At 47.4% G+C, this 23,607-nt stretch overlaps 1 long non-coding RNA gene across 1 annotated transcript; it reads right to left on the minus strand.

Moving 5' to 3' along the window:
- Positions 1-22,790: 22,790 nt before the first annotated feature.
- LOC144121960 (uncharacterized) lies at positions 22,791-23,607 on the minus strand. Its single transcript, XR_013312755.1, has 2 exons — positions 23,405-23,607; positions 22,791-22,859 (listed from the first exon to the last, which is right to left on the minus strand). It is a non-coding gene; the product is annotated as an uncharacterized LOC144121960 (long non-coding RNA).

A 23,607-nucleotide genomic window follows, 5' to 3' on the forward strand; every position in this document is an offset into this window, starting at 1 on the left:
GTTCTTATCCTTGTGTGTGTGCCTGGTTACCTGCCATAGATTAATTACGGCATTGTAATTTGTTTTCATTGAGCACTGCATTTGTGTGGATGCATTCTTTCTACATTCTTTATGCATTGTTTACTGGAAAGCTGTGCCAGAAAGCCGAAATACTTATTGTAGCTCTATGCTGTTAGGATGTCATGCTTGCTCAAGCTGCCTTATTTATCAACATATCTCATTTTGTTTTCAGCATCGCTTCCTGGATGCAGTGAAGGCACCCAAGAGGCACCTTTTCGCTGCTGATGGCTATCAGCTGGCGAAGGTATCGAGGAGCTGGCGGAGGTCTTCGTCAGGGGCCTCGCAAAATTCTATGGAGCGGGCATCCTGGCACCGTTCTCAGGTGCACCTGCCAGGTATATCGTCCACCAGTGCGGATCCAAGGGCCACCGGCATGGGGGATGCTATGAGTACTGCAGGCCATAGGACCTGCACTACAGCCTGCAGTACTTACAGCAATGGGCAGTGCAGGGATTGCAAGGTTTTGATGAGTAACTTGGTGGCAGTGAGACCTGTTCCTGATGTGTTTCTGAGCTGCATCTGCTCTGTGGAGTCTGCAGCATCAAGTGCGTGTTCACTGACATTGCCCAGCACCGAGGCATTTTTCCATTTAGACTTCATTGAATTTGCCATTGGTGTGGCTTAAATTAATTGAAAGCTTTCCTCGTTGGCATCACTTATATCCAATGTGTACATTCGTGACAAACCCATCGTGGCAAGCATTATTCACATCCATTAAACTGTTGGCCTACTTCATTATGCCAGGCATTGCTGAGCCAGAACTATATGAAAGGAAAAAATAGTTGGTAATAATATGAAGAATCTGTGAAACCTCTAAGCTGTGTCCCTGTGAATGACAAACTGGCTTTTAAATGTGTAGTGCGGCCACATCTTTATCTAAAATAGCAGTGCCTCACAACCGTGTAATGCTGTGTGTTAGCACAAGGTGAATCTTTTCATGCAGCCATAGCATGCGCAGAACTTTGCAATACGCTTTCACAAATGTCGTTGCCACTATACCAGGTTCCGTATGCATTACAAGTGCTTTTCAACACAATGTGCAATGGTTTGGTTTGCTGTGGGTTTGTCCCAAAGCGACTAAGGCTATGAGGGCTGCCGTCGTGAAGGTCTCCGGAAATTTCTGCCGCCTGGGCTTCATTAACGTGCACTGACATCGCACAGCACACGAACCTCTAGAATTTTGCCTCCATCGAAATTCGACCGTTGCGACCGGGGTCGAACCCACGCCTTTCGAGTCGGCAGTCGAGCACCATAACTGCTAGGCAACCGCAGCAGACTACAGTGTGCAATGGTAGGAAAAGTTCACTTAGTAAAAAAATTGGCGCCAGATACATGGATTCCTATGGCTGGTTCAAAGAGGGTTCAAAGCCATTGCTATATTAAATCCTCATTTCATCATAAATCGTTTCGTTCTAACAAGGCTTGACTGCATTTTTTGCTATCTGAAGGATGAAGCAGACATCCAGTTCCTCTCCAGTGGTTAAACGAGTGTCCGGACGAATTTTTGGATGCAGTGACGCAGCTTCATTGCTTTGCCTGCCCCCTGTGTGACTGGAGCACTTGTGCTTTCGCTCTTCTGCATCTTCTGTGATTGTAAGAGATGTGCTTCCACAAGCATGAACCACACACCATGCTGGTTAGCGGGGAAAAGGCCCAAAGCTTTATTGCACATGGCATATGTAGCCGAGAAAGCAGTGAGGCCACCTAGTGCAACACACACTACATCCCCCCTTGTTTAAGAAAGGAACAAAAATGCGCTCTATGCTCAGCACTACACAAGCACAAGTTCAGTCTTATAGGCCTCCAAATCAGTTGTCCAAATCTTGACACTCAAAAGGGTGAACTTGAAGGTTGTGACAGGGGTGAAGCCGTGAAGTTGGGCAAAGAACTACCTGCGTCCCTGCTGTATTAGTCTCACTCCTTGATGGCTTCCTCTCGGGTTCATTCCAGTAACACGTTTGGCAGGACCCTCGGACATTGAACAGTGGGATGAGGAATAACCTGTAGCATTGAAGAACGTTATTCAGGTCCTCCACTACATACGGCTGGGGGATGTTGAACTGGTCCCAGAACCATCGCAGGGTTATGTGCCATGCACCCGAACTTGCCCACTAGTCTGAAGTGGGCACTGTACCTGAGGTGAATTCCTTTTCCTATTATCTTGATCGCTCAGATTAAAAGACTTAGACAAGGGCCAGCCTGGTTCAAGCTGCTTGATGTTTTAGGAACTCTGGTGCGCGTCTGCATATGAGAAGTTGTGCTGTGCTTAGTTCACTGACGCCAGGAATTTTCTGGTAAACAAGCAGTGCGAGGAAAACATTGTCCGCCTTGTGCACCAGGTCCTTGACGGTCCACGCCATCCTGTCCACCTCAGCTTTTGACTGTGGGAATCTGGCTGCTGGTGATATGCCTAAAGCCTTAAAGGATGTGCAAGGGTAAAGACGACGTCGGATGAGGATTATGGACCCAGCAGCGACGGAAAGCCTGGAAAGGTGTCGGGAACTGCAGTCACTTCTGCACCTTGGTCCACTTTAAATTTGGGAGGAAGTCTGTTGACCTTCATGCGCACAAACTTCGTGTCAAGTCTTTTCCGCCTTGGTGGGACAGACATTGCGTGCAAGTGTCTTGGAGATAAGCGTTGCTTGGCGAGACGGACAGGTTTGCAGAGACGCTCTCATAAGGTCCTTTCTTTTTGCAAAACCTACATACAGCATTGTGCACAGGGCAGAAGGCATGCACATGAGTTTCGGGTCCACAAAAGTTGCAAAGCTTCTTCTATGTTTTTTGACGTGTCTCTGTTGGAATGGATTTGTGATGCACGTGCCTGCGTGCACAGTCAGAGACCCATCTTGTGCCCTTTCCTTTCTTTCCTTCTGTGCGTCCTTGTGCAAGCAAGCATGCAAAAATGCTTTGTCAAGAGTCAGATCTGGCATGCGACACAGCTGTTCTGAAAACTTGGCGTCGAGCAGGCCAACAACAAAGCCGTCAATTTCCAGCCTGTCCTCGACAGTTGAAGAACCAAAGTTACAGCTTCCTTACCATCGAACGCAGGGCAAAGTAGAATGCGTCTATGCTCTCGGATCGTTGCCGTATGTGCTTATGAAAGCGAAAACTTCTGTAATAGGCTGTGAAGTGTTGCTTGACTTGTGTGTACTCACACATTCCACCTTTGAAACGCGTGCTCTGTACTTGGCATGTGAAGCGTAATTGGAACTTGCATGTCAGTAAAGTGACCAAAATGACCGTGCAAAAGGCCCAAAATTTCTTTCCTGCACGTGAGTGGGACAACAACACAGGCTGCGTAGAGTAGCAGATCGTCCTCTACTGTGAGCTGTTGACGACGCTGGTAGAAAGATCTCACTTCAAGGGGTAAATCTCGTCGAGAAGGCCTTTCTTTTGTGCAGAGTTCTCGGAGATACAAGCACACATATTCTGATTTTTGGGATTCTTTCAGCCACTCAAGGCAGTGCTGCTTGATGGGAAGGGTTGTCCTCACCTTCCTTGCGACGACGCTGACGAAGGTTAGTCTTTGATGGCGGGCTTCCCAGGCCAGGGAGTGTGTACATCTTGCAGGCATTGCAATTAATCAGGTGTGGCCGCTGCGGCAGAATATGACGCTTTTAATTGTGACACAAACTCTGAATACAGACCCTGGTATTCTGTCTATGCAAGCCACCTTCGATTTCTCCTCAATGTCCCTTTAAGAATTAGTAAACTAAATGCTAAATGTATAGAGTGACCTATTAAAAAGGCTTGTTTTTGTGTGATCGCATGCACTACAGCTAATAACAATAACTAATCTGTCATCATAACATCAGGTGTTCCTCAACGGCCTGTATTAGGACCTCTCTTCATAATCTACATTATCATCATGATGTCATAACATCATCTATTAGTATGTCGCAATCATTGGCAAACAGCCTGAGACCTGTGCACCCCATCCGATACTATTTTTCTTAAGTGTGACATTAATAACATTTCTGCTTGGTGCAACACTTGGCCTATAAAGCTTATTGTATTCATATGTAAAGCACTTCGTGACATGAATGCCTCACGAAGCTAATATACATTTATTGTTTTTAAAGGGCTCTACAAGAGTGCTCTCAATAAAGGTGCGTATGCCTTGGATGTTAAAGGTCGACACGACGAATATCCTGCAGTAAAGGTTTCGAAGTCCATGCTCCACTGCATGGGGCTGCACGCAAGAACAGTTCTTGCATTGACATTGCAGGCTGAAGTAGACTTTATGGCCACATCAGTTGTCGAGAAGGCATTCACCGACCACTTCGTACATCCACTCAAGCTATATGAATCTGCCTGTTTCCACTGCCGGATGGAGCAGCTGGGCGAGACCGTTTGTTTTTTTTTTCTCTTTTTGCAGTGCTGTCCATACAGTGGTTAAGCACTAAGAGTACGCACCATCTGCTACTGAAGATAGGCTTGTTCCGAGATTGCTTCATCATCGGTTTGCTTGACTACAATCTTTCAGACCAGCTCTGTTGGAGCCCGAAGTTGTGCGAGGCATTTGTACAGGGCGCTGTTCTGTCCCATTTTTTTTTAAACTGGCTTATTGTGTGATTTGAGAGGGAAAACACAGAGGTCGTTTTTAATTGCAGATACCTGTAGAGCTACACAGCCTACACCCTCTTTAGAGGCCAGTCTTGCAAGTACAAGTGTCATGACGAAATAAGCAAAAAGGAGTCGCGAATCACTGAGGCTGACAACCATGCGTGAAGGTTACGTTTCTGATAACTATCGAAGTGTGTAAGTTTTGTTCTGAAACCGCTAATGCACCTTTATCATGCGGGGAAGATGGTGAAAAAGACATCCTGAATGTTGTAAGCCAAAGAAAGCCTGTAATTGGTTGCACAACAGGTGGCCAGCTGAGCTTCTACCAATCAAACTGCACTCCAATTCAAGTACTCTCGGTAGTGACTCATCCTTGCCTTCAACTAAACACGTATAGGCGTCACAAAAGTGCACAGCAAACCTTCCACTTGCAAGCCTGAGTGTGAGGCAGAATGAAGGCATTTGTGAATATGCTGACCTGTGTTCCTACCATGCATATGTGCTCTCGCAGCTCAGCAGAAATGCGAAGCACCTTGCCAAACCAGGCCGGAAGGGGGTGGAGTTTGACGCGTTGTGAATGGGACACAGCCACAAATTCAGGTAAAAACAACACGTATATTTTTATGATGACACACACGCAGGCAAATCAAAAACCATACTACATTAATCAAAGACTGCCATGCGATAGATACTGTAAACACATGTATATAGTGCTCTCTATCGTCCGTAATTGTAATCACTTGTATGTGTGTAATCTGCATACGTACAAGTGATTACAATTACGGATGACAGCGAGCACTGTATACATTTAGTCTGCCGCTGAACTAGATGCAAATTGAATACATACACTAGTGGTTAGGATTAAGGATGTCAGATAATAATTAGAATGAACCGAAACGTTCGCACTGAATACGAATTTAAAAACACATACAATGATCGCGGCGCAGCGGCAGTCCATGCACACAACACAGCGGTTCTCAAAGGCAGTGGCCCTTTCGGAACAGAAAACAAGTTGTCAAGGGAGATGTGGTGTCGTCACCATCTTAATAGTCCCAGGAGTGCTTGGCAGTGGCACACTTTCACACAACTTTGCCACTCCTTGGCCTTCCTGTTACAGTGGAGTGCAGGTGAATATGGTTGGTGGTCGTGGTTGCGGTCAATCTTGCCAGCTAAAAAAGTTGACTCTCGTGGACGCTCTCTTTTGCCCCAGTCACCTCACCCGGAAACCTCACGCACTTTCACACACCACTCTGCCAGTGCCTCTTTATGCTGCAGCGGTGTGAAGGTCACTTTGGTCGGCGGCCGTGGTTGGTTGACTCTCTTCCCTCAAGCATTGTAATATGCTGGCGCAACATCTGACATGAAGAGCTCAGAGCAAAGTGCCTCACAAAGTCTGTCTTTGATTGCCTGAAAGAAAGCAACCATAGTTTCCTCCGTAGTACTTTTTGAGAGCAGGTAGGCACATGGAATCCCTGACCCTGAAACAAAAATAAATGCACATATTTAATGAAGACATACACTGAGCAAACTTGATTTGCTGACCCTTTAGCTGAAGTTCAAGATGTAAGGCAGCCATCAGAACATGGGCTAGAAGTGATCGCTCAAGGCTCACTCAAAGTGCTTAAGGCCCACCTACCCCAGCACCTGCTTGACTAACTGATGTTACTAACTATAACCTACCTTGTCCTTTAAAAGCAGTGCAGTACAGTTGTATGAGTTATGGCTGTCATACGTTTCAAAAGTCTAGCAACCTAATGCAAGCTATGAGAAATCAAAATCTGAAAACACAGGCATACAGCACGATATACTAAAGGCAACCACCATATAACTGTTAAGTACACCAGAAATCCTTCCATCAACTACAGGTACTATTGCACTGAATGCATAGTGCTTGAAAAAAAATTCCGTTACACACTGACGTGCGGGCAAAATTTCTCTTAATCTATAGGTAGTGGATATGACACTTGGATATGCCGCTGGAAATGCTTTTCTTTAAATAATGGTGTTTGGCTGAAAAGCATGTCCAGCCCTGCCGTGATGGTTCAGTGCTTAGGGAACTGGGCAAGGCTGACTCGATGCCAGCCATAGTGGCCACATTTTAGTAGATGTGAAAGGCGAGATACCATGACAGCAGAAATTATCAGTATTCCATTGTGTCGTCACTCATTGCTAGAGTTGCCTTGGGACAATAAGCCCCACTTAAAAAAAGGGGGACGCTTCACGTCTACCTTTAAAGGGTCCCCGACAGTGTTTAACAAGGTGGCTATGAAATGCGTGCAATAATGTAGCGGATATACCACCTGGGTGTGCATGGTACACTCAAGTCCTCAAAAAGAAGCTGACTGTTTACAACGCATCATTAAAAATCCCAGCTTTTGCACAGCACGGCAGTCAGGGAACGCTGTCACTAGTTCACCAGAGCCGCAGCGAAGAAGGCGAGGTGCTTGCCTGGCCCTGGCAGAATGCATTGTGTGCCCTTCCCACTCTCGTTTGCTTTCTAACCGCAGTGGGGCAGCAGGCGGAAAAGAGAAAAATTAAACAATGATTTACCAATGCGAAATCAAATGAAGAGCATTAGCTAAGTTGCTTTCACCTAAGCTTTCGACAAATTTTGATACCAATGTGTACACCAAGCAACGATGATTCGTTTGGTGCCGCTCGCATCCCTCTGCAACCACTGGTTCACCCACCACGGCCTTCTAAAGGCTGCCTCCATTACGGTTTCGAAGACCAAAAATAATGGGTACGAATCCCCCACACACACCGGGTGCTGTGTATGTGTATTGAGTGTGTGGCAAGAGATGGCGCCACCATCCCAGCGCCTGTGTGTGCGTGTATGAGTGCGTGGCACGAGACGGCGCCACCGCCGCAGAGCCCCCCCAGCAAGTGCTGTGTGTGTGTACGGCCAGCGCCGGCCCTGTGTAACGTGTAACCCAGGAGAATAAAGATTGCTGTTACGTTATCCCAAAACACAACAACTGGCGACGAGGATGGGATAGCGGGGACCCGGACGCAAGCGAAGACATCGCATCGTGATGCACGCAGGCAAGTGAACTTGCGCCAGTAGCCAGTGAAGTGAAGCACGCTTCGTTCCCGCGCAAACATGGCGACGTTTGGTCGAGTCGAAGAATACGACAACAAAGAGCCGTGGTCGTCATACACGGAACGGCTGGATGCGTTCTTCAATGCAAATGGCATCGAAGACGACGATAAGAAAAAGTGGGTATTTTTGTCGACGGTCGGCACAAGCACGTACGCGACGCTCCGTAGTTTGCTAGCGCCCGTAAAGCCTAAAGAAAAGAAGTTTACTGAACTCATGGCTATTCTCAAAAGCCACTTCAGCCCCGCTCCATCGGAAATAGCCGAAAGTTATCGCTTCCACACCAGAGTACAGCTCGAGAATGAAAGCGTCGCGGTGTTCGTCGCCGAGCTCCGGCAAATGGCGGAACACTGCAACTTCGGTACGGCGCTGAACCGCATGCTGAAAGACAGACTTGTGTGTGGAATTCGTGACAGAGCCGTGCAGCAACGGTTGTTAGTTGAGAAGAGCCTCACCCTAGATAAAGCGCTGGAGATTGCTAGAACGGCAGAGGCGGCGGAACTCAACGCAAACGAGCTGCTAAAGAGCCACGCGGACATACCGACTTCCCCGGTTCAAGAAGGCTCAGCGAATTATGTCAAGCACAAGAAAAAGCAGCACCTGCAAGGGCTCGGTGGCCAAAAAGGGCAAGACCCGAAGCCTAAAGGCAAAATCAAAACCGGACGCCAAGAGAAGTCCAGGCCGTGTGTACGCTGCGGATCCCGTGATCACAGGCCCCCGGAATGCAAGCACATCAACACAAGGTGTTACAAGTGCGACAAAGTAGGTCACCTGGTGAACTACTGTTTGTCTGGTGCTGAGAAAGGGAAGAAGTTGAGCGCAACTGCAGTGAATGCAGTACAGTCGACCGAGAAGCCACCTGAGTACTACCTGCATTCTTTACGTGCACAGTCACCCCTGAAGCCAATCACAGTGACATTCATAGTCAATGGAGTGCCACTGGAAATGGAGTTGGATTCAGGTTCTCCCGTTTCGTTAATCTCAAAAGATACTTACCGGCAGCACCAAGGTGTTTTGCCGCAGCTTTCACGGACAGACATCAAGCTGAACTGCATACGTGGAACAATACCGGTGCAGGGAACGCTGGTGGTTGACGTATGTCTTGGCAAGACTACATGTCAGCAGACACTGCTTGTAGTAGCCTGCAAGAGCCCTAACCTGTGCGGCAGGGATTGGCTTACAGCATTTGACCTGCTACCACGCCAAGTAAATGCGACACAGCTCGAAAGCACCACTGAAGGGAAAGTGAAAGAAATGCTGCAGGAGTTTGAAGAGATCTTCAGACCAGGCTGCGGGACACTGAAAGGACCACAGGTGCATATCAACGTTCGACCGGATGCACAGCCACGATACTTCAGACCTCGCACGGTACCCTACGCACTTCGGGCCAAGGTTGAAAATGAACTTCAGCGTCTAGAACGTGAAAACATCATCACACCAGTGGACCATTCTGAGTGGGCTTCACCGATTGTACCAGTACTCAAAGCAGATGGCCAAAGTGTCAGGATTTGTGGAGACTATAAGATCGGTGTGAATCCAGCAGTGGTAACGACACAGTACCCATTGCCAAAAGTTGAAGACATATTCGCATCCTTGCAAGGCGGAGTCAAGTTTTCCAAGTTGGATTTCCGCGAAGCTTACAATCAGGTGCCTGTTGATGAAGAAACCAGTAAGCTACTGGTCGTCAACACACACAAAGGTCTCTTTGCTTACAACCGTCTGGCATTTGGTGTTTCATCAGCACCTGCCCTCTTCCAGAGAAGAATGGAAGAAACCCTTCGTGACATCCCAGGCACATCAGTCTACTTAGACGATGTTTTGGTGACAGGAAGAACTGACGCAGAGCACCTTCAGAATCTGCGCAAAGTTCTGCAACGAGTCAAAGAGTCAGGGTTGAAGCTCAAACAGGAAAAGTGTGAGTTTTTCAAACCATCCCTCATTTACTTGGGCCACGAGATCAATGCCACTGGTCTTCAACCATCAAAGAAAAACACAGAAGCCATCATTGAAGCGCCCGAGCCCAAGGACGTTGGTGAGCTGAGATCCTTCATTGGACTCCTGTCATACTACGGAAAGTTTCTGCCGAACCTGTCCACACTACTAGCACCGTTGTATGCACTGCTTCACAAGAACAGTCACTGGAGGTGGACAGATGAAGAACGAAAAGCTTTTGTCAAAAGCAAGGAAGCCATCATGGAGGCAAAAGTGTTGGCACACTATGACCCATCTAAGGAGCTCGTGCTAGCCTGTGACGCTTCGCCGTATGGTGTAGGTGCGGTGCTTTCACATCGTGATAAAGGGGTTGAATTCCCACTAGCATTCGCATCTCGAACTCTCACACCTGCGGAGCGGAACTACTCACATCTGGAAAAGGAGGCACTAGCCATTATATTTGGTGTCACACGCTTCAGAGACTACTTGCTATGTCGCAGCTTTATCCTCATCACTGATCACAAGCCACTGGTCGGCATCTTCCGTGAAGATAAAGCAATTCCAGCCATGACTGCTTCACGTATCCAGCGTTGGGCACTCACACTTGGTGCCTACACGTATACTATTGAGCACCGACTTGGACGTCTCAATGGAAATGCAGATGCCATGAGCAGGCTACCACTGGCAGTGCTCTTTGCTGATCCACCTGAACCACCAGAGCTGGTGAATTCAGTCTCAAGCATGGAAAAACTGACAGTGTCAGTGAAGCAGCTCCAGCACTACACGAGTTGTGATCAAGCCCTAAGCCAAGTGCTGCGGTGGGTCAAGGACGGATGGCCACAAAGCACCCCGGACAAAGCCCTACAGCCATTCTGGCAAAGACGTGATGAGCTGAACACGTACAGAAATCTCTTGTACTGGGGTAACCGAATCGTGGTGCCTACTCCTGCCCAGAAGCATATCTTGGAACTGCTACATGAAACGCACCAGGGAGTGGTTGTCATGAAAGGCATGGCAAGGTCTTTGTTTTGGTGGCCTGGTATGGATGCTGAAATCGAAAAGTGCGCTCGACAGTGTACACAGTGTCTGCAGAATTCTCCAATGCCAGCAAAGTCTGAACCAGTGCCATGGCCTGAGCCGGGTGCATGCTGGGAACGTGTGCACCTGGACTATGCCGGACCATTTGAAGGTAAAATGCTCCTTGTACTTGTAGACGCCAAGTCAAAGTGGCTTGAAGTTATCATCGTGCCAAGTGCAACAGCGGAAAACACTGTAGAGCATTTGAGGGATATTTTTGCACGGTTTGGGCTGCCAAGGTGCATTGTAACAGACAATGGAACCCCATTTACTGGCCAAGCTTTCCAGGCATTCCTTTCGGAAAATGGCATTAAGCACCTACGGACAGCTCCTTTCCATCCAGCATCAAATGGTTTGGCTGAGAGAGCAGTTCGAACTGTAAAGGACGGCCTCAAGAAAACCACGGGTGGAGATCTCAAGCTCCGGCTAGCGAGATGGCTGCTTATGTACCGTAGAGCACCCCGCCCAAATGGAACGTCACCATCTGAGCTGATGTTGGCATACCCAATGAAAGCGAAGCTGGATCTTTGCATTCCTAGAAGGGAGAATGAGAGTGCACCCGAGCAGTTGCTGACAGAATCCAAGAGGCATTGCGGAGAGACGAAAAAGGGACCCAAATACAAGAAAGGTGACAAGGTTGCAGTTCGCAATTTCGGCAGAGGAGCTGAATGGTGGTTGGGCGAAGTTGATGAAACGAACGGAACTTCGATGGTAACGGTTTCAAACCCTCAAGGGAAAGTTCGCCGTCACAACAACCAAGTGAAAAAGCACTTGACCACTCCAGCACCAAGTACAGCGGGTACACCTGCAAGCACCGAGGAAGACGTAGCCAGCACCGCAAGCACCTGGGAGGCTGCGGCGATGCCATCTGTGAGACGTTCAACTAGAACTGTTCGCAAGCCCCTACGTTACCGATAACCTTCTTAAGGAAGGAGGAGTGCTGTGTATGTGCATTGAGTGTGTGGCAAGAGATGGCGCCACCATCCCAGCGCCTGTGTGTGCGTGTATGAGTGCGTGGCACGAGACGGCGCCACCGCCGCAGAGCCCCCCCAGCAAGTGCTGTGTGTGTGTACGGCCAGCGCCGGCCCTGTGTAACGTGTAACCCAGGAGAATAAAGATTGCTGTTACGTTATCCCAAAACACAACACCGGGTTTAAACTCAACTAACAACTTTGTGTGCCGAATCATGCCATTCTGTTTACCACACTCCGAACCCTCTGTGCCAAACAGGCGGGTCACGATTTTTCACCAATGGTGATCCCAAGTGGCACCAGTTATGGCGCCCGCTCAGACTGTACACATATAGCAGAACGCCAGTATAGGATGTAATCCAGCCGCTGTGACGGCTCAGCAACTGCACGCGCGCGCGGTCACGTAGTGGGGTGTCACATTTTGCTGAATTGAGGTGTTACAGCTATGATCACGCGATTTAGCCCCGCATCTTGAAATCTAAGAGCAGACACGAAACAAGCAATTGGAAGTAGTAAGAGCTAACACTCTTAAAAAAATAACCAATGAATGCTTTGTGGGTGGAGTGCAGCAGATGTCTATAATGTGATTATTTCTTAACTTCACTCTGCGTATGATTTGAGAGGGAAAACGCAGAGGTCATTTTTAACTGCAGATATCTGTAGAGCTACAGAGCCTAGATGAAAAATTTTCACGGAAGGATGATACGTGATTCAGTATACATCATTACCATCACCTATTTTTACCCCCTTTCAGTTACCGTTTAAGGGTATGATGTACCAGCATTAATGGCCACTGTCTGCACCTCACCTTGCGAAACCTTGTTTGCATACACGCATTTTGCTACTAATTTAATCACTAATCTCTTAATTTGTGCCTCTAGTATCTCACACACACTCGTAGTAAACACTCGTAACCTACCGCATCATATGAAAAACCGCTCGAACAGATATAATAATAATAATTGATTTTTGGGAAAGGAAATGGCGCACTATCTGTCTGGTATATCGTTGGACATCTGAAACGCATCCGTAAGGGAAAGGATAAATGAGAGAGTGAAAGAAGAAAGAGGTGCTGCAGTGGAGATCTCCGGAATAATTTCGACCACCTGGGGATCTTTAACGTGCACAGACAGCACACGGGCGCCTTAAAGTTTTCCCTACGTGAAAACGCAGCCGCCGCAGTCGGGTTCGAACCCGGGAACTCCGGATCAGGAGTTGAGCGCCCTAACCACAGAGCCACCGTGGCGGGTGCCGAACAGATATGAAACCCCGTTTTTCACCAGGGATGCCTGCACCTGAGACTCTGCTTGCACATTCATAACAACTTGTGGATGAGTAAGATAGAAGCACAAAAAGGGCTTCTATCTTACTCATTCTCTCATTCAAAAATAGTAAAACGAGGCGTCGCGACAGCCGCCCTCAAAAATTCCATTTCCAGGTCATGTTCCCATCAAATGCAATCTAGCTTCAGAAGCCAGATCATGAGGCTGAAAAAGGCCGGCTTTCCAGACCACATCCTGCGTGCTGTAGCGGAGAAAATCCTTGCCGAATTCAGAACAAAAACGAGTTCGCTTGCAGCAGAAAACCGAAACTATGCGGTGATACTTTATGCGCACAAGGTATCCATAACCTGAAAAGAATTGCAGGAAAAGCCGGTGTCAGAGTGATCTTTTCTGCCCCGAACAAACTGCAGCGCTTGTGTAAAACCGTAAACCGTGAAGGACCTCTCCCTGCCGAATGCGGAAAAAATCACGAATCACCCTATGTGCAGTGCCGTAAAAATGTCTATAAGATAGAGCTATCCTGTGGGCGATTTTATATTGGCCAAACAGGGCGCTGCCTTAATGATCGCCTAAATGAGCATAAACGCTCCCTAAAACCACCCCCCAAAAGCAATTTGGTTATACATTGGCTATCCGGTAAATGCACTCCTTTTTTCGGCCGTACAAAAATACTGTATAAACATAAGGACCAACGTACGCGGGAAATCGTGGAAGCTCTTTTAATTCACCGGGGACTTGACAACTGTGTCAGCAAACCTTCCGTCGCGCTAACACAAAAAGAAATTGACTATCTTAACAGTTAAGTTCGCTTGTGTAGGTTGTGATTGTGTGCTCTTTTGTTGTGTGCGTTTTTTTGTAGTGTTCTTTGACAATCATCACTGATGCGGTTCTTCTGTTGATTGTGCTCCTTTTCGCCTATTTATTGCGTGCGAGCAATAAAGCCTTTCAGTCGTAAGTCAGCGCTGTGTTCGTCTCTTTCTCAGTCCCGCCTTTCGTGCGCTGTGCCTTCATTTAGTACCATGTACCGACTAGCCCAGATTAACACCTTATTGTAGCCATACTCTTTCATTAAGAGTAGAGTGAGCACTGATGACTTTTTAGTGGACAATACGTTTTCGTCAGCTGTTCACAAAAAGAAAAGACCATCATTTCGCCAGTTGCGGGAAATATTTCCTAGCAAGAGGGACATATGCGCAAGCTTGTAGCTTCATTGTGTCCGAGTTCTCACCCTCGAAAATAATGCATGTTTGCCAAACCGGAAAGAAGAGGTGCACTGTTACTCCAAGTTGTGCATTAAAAATTACAGAGGAGAGAGCAATACACAGCAGATAAGCACAAGCATTGAGGTGCATAATGTTTTCCCTTCATTTGCATTTGTCAGCTTATTTTTTTTCTAATACACCCTGAGCTTCTGCTGCTGTTCTGGTGGCAGACTCAATAATTGTGCATGCAAACAGCGTCGTCTCAATAAACCAGGAAGTCCTGCATTTGTTGTGCTTGTTCCTTACTTTACCCAGCGATATAATTTGCAATGCACTGGTATGTACGGACGTGGGCCGACTTGTCAAGAACGCTATGCTGCGGGAGGAAAAGTGAAGCTTCAAATCTGCTATGTTGGTGACTCGACCGTCATACCTCTGTCGTTTATGTAGGTACGTGGAAGCGATTTAATCTGCTGCTGTGAAACCACTGCCTGCTTTAAAATTTCGCTCCCTTTTCCTCCGCAGAACATTACGCGAGCGCTCTAACACAAGCCTACTCGCGTTTGTACACAAGCTTACAATTCTTTCGTGCATGCAGTAAACGCTATGCGAGCGCTCTAACGCAAGCCTACTCGCGTTTGTACACAAGCTTACAATTCTTTCGTGCATGCAGTAAACGCTACGCGAGCGCTCTAACGCAAGCCTACTTGCGTTTGTACACAAGCTCACACTTTTTTCGTGCATGCACAGACACAAAAAAATGGCGCCAAGAACACGTGCATCTTCCTCACCTGAATAGGAAGAGAACTGATGCGTACTGAGCCTCGACACGAACCCGTGATTCTGCTCGTGGTGCTGCAACAATTGTCCACGGCGGGCGAACACATTAGTACACTGATCACAACTGTAGGAGGCTTTCGCACTACCACTAAGAGAGCTTGCAGCTTCGGGATGCTGCTTTCGCACATGCCTCCTTCGAGATTGCTCCAAAACTCAGCTTGGCACACAGGACACTGATACTTATCTCGTACAGGTGATTCTGCGGGTGGTGCGCTTGGTCCCTCCATTCCTAGAAGGGCACCTCGGCGACAGACACAAACACAATTCACACTGGCAAACAAAGAACGCGCAACGGAGCAAACAAGGAGAAACTGCGCGCCCAGCGCAACACAGAATATGGCAACGGCCACAAAGAAAGCTCAACGGAGCTGCGGCTGGACAATGCGGTAAAAAAACAGTGCAATTACTGCAACGTTTACAGCAATTAGCGCAACAGCAAGATCGCAGATCCAGGCATCAGCGACGACGCTTGCACGATGCAACGGGGGACAAAACTGCGAAACAAAGGAGTCACGTGATCATGTATAATACAAAAACAGAATTCAAATCACATAAAAACAAAACTATAAAAAGTTTCTGTAAAATTTATAAGCATTGTTTTCAAATACGATACTAAAAATTATTTCAGCTGGACAAACAACACAAACAAATTTAGCCAGGGTATAGTGAACTAGAATACTGGGTAGTGTGCTCACTCAGCGGCGGCTCCGGGGGAGAGGTGGCCCCGCGAATGTCGACAGGCTTGTGCTTCGCGGCGTTGTCACGAGGTGGCGCCACAGTAGACTTCACGGTAGGATTTGCCGTCGCTGGCAGTGCGCCGTCCGTGTGTATTTGTGGGCTCGTTGTTCTGCTGTGCGGTTTTGCGCTAGTTTGAGTGCTTCTCGAGGATCATTTCACGTTTTTGTTCACGTATGGTGCCAGTGCTTGTTCAAGCTCCCGTCGACAGTGAAAGTGTTGTTTACACCAAGTTCTACTAATAATCCATTTACGTCTGTGTGGTCGTGTTTTGCCACGTGGTTGGACCGCTGTTATGCTTTTCTTTCACACACGGCGTGGTAACAGGACATCTGGCGTTTGCTAGCTGGTTGCTGCACTGGGACTGACTGCTAATATGCCGGCCCGCCGCCAAAACCACTGTTACGCGCCTGGTTGCAAGACCGGTTATATGCATACCAAAGGTGGCCCAAAGATAGCCCTGTTCGGAGTTCCCAAAGATGACGCTCTTAAAAAGCAGTGGGAAAGCAACCTCGTCGGTCGGACAAGAGACTAGATGAGAGCTGCGCTGTCTGTGAACTTCATTTCGAACCGCGTTTCGTTCTACGGGACTATGTTCATATTGTGAATGGAGATGAAGTCCGCATTCCTCGTGGGAAACCAGCACTATCCCCTGATGCCGTACCAACGCTGTTGCCGAATCTGCCGGTCTACCTTTCAAAGAAGCTACCGAAAGAAAGGCAACAAAGAAAGAGGAGGATACCCGCTGATGTTGAATCTCATGGGCCCTCGAAAACAAAATTTTCAAGTCCGCCCGCTGTCTCTCTACCAGTACCAACAGAAGAGCAGGAACCGGCCTCAGACCACCAGAAGCAAACGGAAGATCAATCCTCGGAGTGCCCAAACTCGGAATATGATGACTCTGCATGCGTTTCCATTAATCATTCTAATGCCTGCGCATCAGAAGAATATGCTGGAAGCCTGAAGATGCCATCGAACTTTTGGGCAAAATATGCTTCCGGACCATGATGGCTCAGTTTTCTACTGCACTTCAGTATTAAGTTCTCAAATGGAAGTTGTCTCCGAAAAAGTTGTGATATTTCTTCCTGGCCATTCTGTCCCCTCTTGCAAAGTGTATGTAAGAGGCCTTGCTAGAGGAAAAAACCATTTCTTCAAAATTGGAAGCAGAAGGTGTCCTTGAGCATGTTGACGCACTTCAACTCTGTACAGGAGCACTGAAGACCCAGGAATACAACAGCGCCTACCTCACTGAAAAGCTTAGTGGTCATGCTGTCGCACGTGATGACACATGCTTCAGCAATACCTTCTTAACAACAGTGACTGAACCAGGTATTCACACAGTTTTTTCTTCTTTTTCAATTGAACATTTTTTTTTCTGTAAGCGTGCTGCGGATATTTTGAGACCATTTATAAACAATTAGAAATAATGTATTGCTTTGCTCTTTACAGGTAGGCGATGCGTCTCCTGCAAATACTTCAGAAAAGCTGTGCTGACACGCCGTTCTAGGGTTCAGCGGAAGATTGCCACGTCAGCTCGCTCATCTGCACAGAAGGTTAAGGCCCTGTCACGGAAGAACAAGCGACTTGTGAGGCGTCTTCAGAGCGTGACTGCTGCCTTGGAAAAAGCGCAGGAACGTGCAGCATCTACAGGGGAGAATGTTTTCAACGAAAAAATCTCATTGCTACCCCCAAAGCAGCAAGAGGCTGTCCGTCAATGCTATGCTGCTGCACGGGTGAAACCGAAAGGCATGCGCTACAGCAAGAAATGGGTGCTTGAGTGCTTAATCATGAAAATGAAGAGCCCACAGCTTTATCAGCACATTAGAAAAAATGACATCCTCAGTCTCCCAAGCAAGTCTACTCTGAAACGGTACCTTGCCTCATACCGATCATCATTTGGCTTCAGTGAGAACGTTTTGAAAAAGATCAAGGCAAAGGCTGCTGAAATTGACCCTTACAGGAGGCATGGTGGCCTCATTATTGATGAGTGAAGCTCTCTGAAACCCTGACCGTGAAACGTTGTGGCTTTATCGAAGGCTTTGTAGACTTGGGCCCTTTCACCACACCCAACCAACAGCGTCTGCCATCTGATCATGGGATGGTTGTCCTCTTTGTACCCTTTGTGGGCAAATGGAGCCAAATAATTGGCTGCTTTGCGACTAGCGGCAATATGAGGGCAGAAATTTTAACAAAGGTAGTCATAGAAGCTACTATTCTTGCTGAGAACAGTGGCCTTTTCGTTGACTTTATTACGTGTGATGGTGCGACGTGGAATCGCAAGATGTGGCGATTAATGGGTATTCAAGGAACTTCTAATTCTGTGAAATGTAAAGTTCAGCATCCAGTGGAACCCTCAAGGAGCTTGTTCTTTATATCAGATTTTCCTCACTTATTGAAGTGCCTACGGAACTGCCTTCTGAAGAATGGATTTCACACTCCAGATGGACAAGTAAGTTTCACTCAATATGACCGTTCAGTTTCAGATAGTTGCTACATACATTGGTGTCTAACAAGAATTCTTTTTCACAGGTAACTGTGGAGCATGTGAAGGAGGCATTCAGAATGGACTCGACCACTGTGACACTCAAGGCTATGCCTAGAATCACGCGAAGCCACATGGAGCCGAACAATTTTGAGAAGATGCGAGTTTCGTATGCGTTCCAGCTTTTTGGAATGAAAGTCCAGCAAGGTCTTCACCTGTACGAGACGGAATTGAAGAAAAAATATGGATGTATTGCTGGAACACAAGCATTTTTCAGGTGAGCAGAACTGTTTGCCAATTTCATTCAATGTTCCTTTTTTTTATACGAACAATAAAGGAGAGGTTGGTGCTGCCTAGCGGCTCTGGCTACTCCTTTTCAAGAATTCATATACAGATATACAGTTCAACATAACATGACAGAAATAGTACACAACATACAAAACAAAGTGCAAGCGTCAGGAGAAGTAACACTAATGAGCGAACAAAAACACTGTGAATGTTAAGACAACACACAATACAACATACATAAGAGATATGAATAAACAGGACAGAAGAACGAAACATAAGCTTATTTGCAGTACGCACAGCAAAAGCAAATAACAAAGATATTGAAGCACTCACGCTCTGAGAGGTCAGAGCTCTAGCATTGACTCCAATTCTACTAAACTAGTATTGCCGAAGGATGCCGCTGTCCTCAAGGAATGATATCAAGGGAACAAGCGCTCGCTTTTGTAGTTCACATGTCGGCCACAGGCCTAAGAGCTTTTGCAGACTTATTGGTCTTTTGTCAAGAGCACTCGCGCGCCTTCTTCCTGATTCTGGTAAATATCTGTTATGCTCAATACTACTACAAAATAATACACTACTAGCAGCCAGCTACAAACCTATGTACACTTGTAAAACTCTGTTCAGAAACTCTCCAGGCTAGTGTTACAACAAATGTTTTGTCGTTGTGTCAAGTGCTGAGGGTCTCTTTATTTTGTGTGGTGCAGACGGATCCACGAGCTCATAGAGGCCATGACTTCTCGGTTTCCACTAGAGGCTCTGCGGCCGGAATCAAAGCGTCACAATGTTTTGAAGACATTTTTATCATTCCTCGACGACTGGGAGGCACTTGTAAAAAGTGGTCGTGGTTTTCTTAGTGCCTCAACAGCCACTGGTTTTCGTGTGACCATTTCCAGCACACTTCAACTGTTAACATACCTGACAGAAAAGCTAAAGTATAAATATATGATGACTGCAAAGCTTAGCCAGGATCCTCTTGAGAATCTGTTTGGAATAATAAGGCAGTCTTCAGGATGTAACCAGCACCCTATACCAACCCAATTTTTAATTTTAGTTAATTGCCTTTCATTTTATGGGCTCATAAAATGTGTATCACAGGGCAACCATCCTGAGACAGTGCTAGATTCTCTGCTATATTTTGAAGACGGAGATGATGGAGCATGCCCAGATAAGCAGCCTTCAAATGCACTGTCAAGGCCCTCCGCACAAGAACATATTTCAACTTGTGTACCTGCACATGACCACAATGAGCACGTAGCTAGAAGTGACAGTAGACTTGTTTTCTACGTAGCAGGATATGTTGCACGGAAGTGTGTATTGAAGAGAAATTGCCAAACGTGCATAACGTTGCACACAATGCAGTCTACCGATGATAACTTTTTTCTTGCGAGGCTGACAAAGTACCGCGACCACGGAGGACTGCTGTACCCATCGGCGCAGCTTTATGGTACCAGTGAAGACGCCTGCAGCGCCACCACGCGCCGCCCCGCCCTGTCGACACCGGCGGGGTCACCCCGAGCGGGGCCTGTGAGCACACTACCCAGTATTCTAGTTCACTGTAGCCAGGGGAAGGGATTTACCCCTAGGGACGGGGAAATCTAAGGGCGGAGTCAGACCTAGGGAGGACTGGGACGGGTTGAACCACACAAACAAAAAAGAAGACTTTGCCGCCGCGGGGTTTACGCGCTTCGCTTCTGGACCACCATAGCCAGGCTACATGAGGCTAGCTAGTTCACTGTAGCCAGGCTACATGAGGCTATAGTGTTCTAGAGGGGGGTAGTGGGGTCAGGGAGAGCCCGCGGGTGCAGCATCTCACGTCGACAGCGTGAGATGGCGCCACCGGAGCACTGGCTGTAAAGAACCCGCGACATACCCGCGATACGCGCTGCATTCGCAGCGCCGAGAAAGCTGTGTGCATCTGGTGTAACACCGAAAATCGGACATCTGCAGCTCTAATGCATATTTTCTTAAAACCTACCTCTCAAGGCAAAGAGCGCAGAAAAGATGGAAAGGCGGACACGCCACAAGTTTGGGCGAAGATAAAGCCGACCCGACGAAGAGAAAGAACCGCCGTACGACGATCCGGCTGCATTTCTAAACGCAGAGCTCACAGACAGGGCAGAAGTAAAATTGTGGATGAGTAAATCGCTTAATTTTCAATCAAAATTTTCGATGCACGTCCAGGAGCAATCACATTCACTGTTAAAGTTAGCCAAACAATTCCGGCACGCGTACTTACGCATCCTGAAAAGATATCCCGAATCGACGAGGCTTTATTTCGTCAAATTCAGCTTTTATTTTCCAAAGTACACATTCACTGAAATCTAGAAAGATAATTCCTGCCACGGTGATGGTATTAGTAGGCGGTCACGACGCTTCCTAAATGCGCGAAATTTCGTAATACACCTGCAAAAAAAGGGGGGGGGGGGAACTGCACCAAACAGATTTATTGGTACAACAACGGGCAGCCACCTCCTTCTCAAGGCAATGCTTACGGCTGCTACAAGAGAGGCACTATGAACAACGGCTTATCTTCGTGTGCAATTTCTTTTTACGTCGTTCCTGTCGCGATTGGTTCAGCTCTTTTACATAAAAGTGCAGCCTTGTCAGCACATTGAAATTCATCAACTCTGCTGTGAGCTCATCTGCGTGCTGGCTGCAACCTAAGGCATAACCAAAATTTGCCTTCACAAGCAGCATTACATCTACTATGCTGTCACTGCAGAGTTCCTCGCGACTGAAGAAAACAGCGAATATATCCTCTAACTTCTTCACTGCCCGGAAAAGTTCTTGCGAAGGACACAACAACCCTCCCTTGCCACATATCACTGAACTCCGAATTTCTGCCTTCTTTATTGGAGCTTTCCAATAGGCTTTGCAGCGCGTGCAGTGATATCGTGTCAGAAACTTTCGGGCAACATACCCTGCATGCCATATAATGTATAAGGCGGTCGTCGCTCTTCTGCTCTAGATACTCTCTGTGCTCAGCAGGAATACTCTGAAGCATGCACTCGGCTGAAGCTAGGTTGCCTTTCTCGATGAGCTGGTCGATTGCAGCAACCCTGTTTTCTTGAGCAGGAGCATCGCACGCATCCAGGAGAGAACTTATTTCTCCGCTACCTCCATTAAGGTCAGCATTGCCTGAGCGCGCTGTCTTGGCAAGATTGTAAAACGGCAAGCAGTTGACAATTAAAAACTGTGTTGGTGTTGGGTGGTCGCTGGACCCGCACGATTGCCTGATTATGCCAAATAAATTTTCCAGCGGATCCTGGCTCAATCCGGATGTCATGATGTACTTAAATCCCTGGCTGGCAAATTCGGCGTCTTTCCTCATCTTTCGGCACGGTAAACAGCGACGGCTGCTTTCCTTTAGTCCACTTGTAGCCGGTTTGTCACCCGCGGGAGCAAAGAAGTGTCGTTGCCGTTGACGGTTCTAACTTTTCATGAATGAAGAAAGCAGCCGGCGAAACAAACTAAAATTATGCGCTGAAAAAACGGAGAACAGCGGCGGCTGCATTTTTTTTTTTTGAGGAAAAACGCTAAGGCGCCCGTGTGCTGTGCGGTGTCAGTGCACGTTAAAGATCCCCAGGTGGTCGAAATTATGTCAGAGCCCTCCACTACGGCATCTCTTCCTTTCTTCTTTCACTCCCTCCTTTATCCTTTCCCTTACGGCGCTGTTCACGTGTCCAACGATATATGAGACAGATACTGCGCCATTTCCTTTCCCCCAAAAACAATTATTATTATTATTATTATTATTATTATTATTAAGCCGCAAACCATGAGTGAAGAAACGCGCGAGAGGTAGCACATGGGCACCACCAACAGCCAGCCCACGCGACTACAGCGCCGCCGCTAACATCCGGGTCCCGTCCGCACTCGCCGCCTCGCCGCAATGCATGGGGCGCGCCGGCTGCTGAACCCACTACCCCCTTCTATAGGCTGCGTTCCAATACTCTAGACGTCTAACAAGACGTCTAGTGTGACGTCTAGGAAGCAGTCTACATGTCCGTGTATTGGAACTTGTCTACTACCCACGCCGCCTCGCGGCATAATAATGTAACTAAAGCTTATGAACAGTTGTACTACTATTTTTCACAAAGTGAGCAATAACGATAATTAAAAACGTGTTTTCAACAAGTTTACACATTTCTTCTGCAATGACATTGCGCGTAAACCGGACTGGTGGATGTGCCTATCGGTCAGTCTACTTGTAGCAGACGGGGCCGCTCTCCGAAGACGACGCTAAAGAGATATGCGATTATTCTTTTATTATTGATGCTCAACTGTACATGCTCCTCGAACGTGCTCGTTCAGACGGTCCTGTAAACATAAGAAAGAATACGAAAGACTGTAATCAATATGCGCGAAATGCGATACGGCTAATATACACTGCAACAGGAAAACACATACGTGACATTAAACCTGCTGTCTGCCCTACGTGGCACTCGGAGACAGCGAGAGACCTAAATACAGCAGCGATCTTTAATCCTGCAAAGGCTAAAATCAATTCGCAACATGCCGGTGTATTTGTTCTGAGAGTGTAGAGATAAAAAAATGCACGCGAAAGAGTTGATGCAACTAATACAGCAACAGAAGAACACATTTGTTAACCGTCACGCCAGCCGTCTTAACGCCCGTCGAGGAAACCAACGACAGCGACGAGTATTCTCTAAAATCAAGGTGCTAATTAAGATCCGGCATCGTCAGATGCCGGATCACGTAAACAGACCTACAGCGTCCGCTGCTGTAGCAAAGCTCTCAACTGCACGATTTTCTCCTGCGTGATTCACTTCTAGGAATCGCACGTCCACGAAGATTAATTAGCCACTAGTTTGCGTACCAAATAACATAATAGAATGACTCACATTTTTCCTTTCCTATACTCCGTGTACAGTCCGACGCCCGCAAGAGCACGACTCGCTCATCCGCGTACATCAGCTCCGCCATCTTTAGACAGCAAGTTAGCCTGCATCGATGTAGACTTCGGCGAAGCAGTCTTATGAGACTGCTTCGCCGAGAAATGGAACGCGTCCCAAGATGGCGGCTGTCCGGCTAGACGTCTAAGTAG

This window comes from Amblyomma americanum, chromosome 2 (genome assembly GCF_052857255.1).
Source record: "Amblyomma americanum isolate KBUSLIRL-KWMA chromosome 2, ASM5285725v1, whole genome shotgun sequence".
Lineage (NCBI taxonomy): Eukaryota > Metazoa > Arthropoda > Arachnida > Ixodida > Ixodidae > Amblyomma > Amblyomma americanum.